Below are 1,770 nucleotides of genomic sequence, written 5' to 3'. Positions count from 1 at the left end.
CTACGCCTCCATCTTGGCAGAAGTCCCCGTAATTCTTTATATGAGTCTGCAAGAAGAAGCAGGTCTCTCCCGTCAACACTATCAGCTTCCAAGGCCATAGGCCTTTATAGAACTCCTGAGTGGACAATCCTTGATAATAGAGGAAGTCAAGAGTCAAATATTTTAGTTTCAGTCACAGTGGGTAGACTTAGGGGTGTCAAACTCATTTTCACTGAGGGCCACATCAGCCTCACAGTTGCCTTCAAAGGGCCGAATGTAGTTTTAGGGCTGTATAAGTGTAACTACTGCCTAACTAGGGGCAAGGAGCTCGGTGCTGCTATCAGGTAGAAACAAGGTGTCGGGCTGATAAAACAAGGTGGAGGGCCGGATTCGGCCTGTGGGCCTTATGTTTCCCACCTGTGACTTAAGCGATTGACACATGTGGAAAACTGTTATTTTAAGCACTGGAATGCATGACCTACTTCAGGGGTCACCGCGATTGACACATGTGGAAAACTGTTATTTTAAGCACTGGAATGCATGACCTACTTCAGGGGTCACCAGCCCCTGGGCTATGGACTGGTACAATCCTTGGCCTGTTAGAAACCAGCCCCGAAAGAAGCTCGCCTGAGTTCCACCTCCTATCTCAACCCCATCCATAGCAGGTGAGTGAGGTTCACCTGAGCTCCACCTGCATCTCCCCCTTCATCTTCCATGAAACAGGTCCCTGGTGACAAAAAGGTTGGGGACTGCTGACCTATAGGACTTCACCAGGTTTACAAACAATTCAACCTTTGTGCCCCAGGGGGTCTGCAAACAATGGAGATGGTGCCTGAGCCCTGGTGTTTGAGGGAGTACATGTCAGTGACACAGATAAAGAATTATTGACCTATAGGTCAAGAAGTATAACAGGGTGAGCCAGGGGCCCCCCAAAGAAGGGTTTGTAATGCAATCCAGAACTCAGGGTATTGTCCAGGAAATATTAAAAATATAGGGTGTCCTCACCCCCCACTGGGGGATGGGACATACAGAGCAGGGTCATTGAGAGTTGTTTTGCATAGCAACAGTTTTGTAAATAAACTCCAGAATGGTCATTCAACGTATCTATAGCCTTTAACTGGCTTCATAGATATGTAAATAGCTATGGCCTCTCCTTGAGCCAAGGAGATGGGAATGACTTCCATCCAGGATGTAACTGGGAGGCAACGCCCTCTGGTTACAGAGCCTGCGTAAGAGCTTGGAGATGATTGGCTCCATGGCATGGGGCCACACCTTCCCAGAATTACCATGGCAGCCCAGAAAAGCTGGAAAAATATGGGAATGCTGGCAAGTATAGCCAATTGTGGGAGGAGTTGGAAATGGGGCTGCAGAGGAAGATTGGCACTGGGATTTAAACCCAGATGCGGCAGCTATGACAAGAAGGACCACAAAGCTTTGGAATAAGAGCAGAACCATGTGGCTTTGGGGCTCCCTTTGCTGCACAGCTTAGGAAGCTGGAAAGTAAGATGTAGCAGCGATGCAGAGCTCTCTCTTAGCCATTTGGAAGAATGCAGACCCCGGTGACGCGGCTGATGGTGCTAGGAACCAAGGGAGGCCTACCAGCTGATCGGATTACTGGGAAGAACCAGGAGCTACCTGAGCCACAGATTTCTATTTCTTATCCTGATACAGTACCTCGGATCAGGCAAAGGGGAGAAGGAAGGCCTGTGTGTGTTTGTGGGTGTTTTGAAGGAGTCTGGAATTTTAATGAAGACATTACATCATTACTCTTAAGTCTGTATAATTTTTGAA

This window comes from Sturnira hondurensis, unplaced genomic scaffold, assembly GCF_014824575.4.
Source record: "Sturnira hondurensis isolate 20B ecotype Veracruz unplaced genomic scaffold, ASM1482457v3 Scaffold0022179, whole genome shotgun sequence".
NCBI lineage: Eukaryota > Metazoa > Chordata > Mammalia > Chiroptera > Phyllostomidae > Sturnira > Sturnira hondurensis.
Note: the sequence above shows the minus strand (reverse complement) of the source record.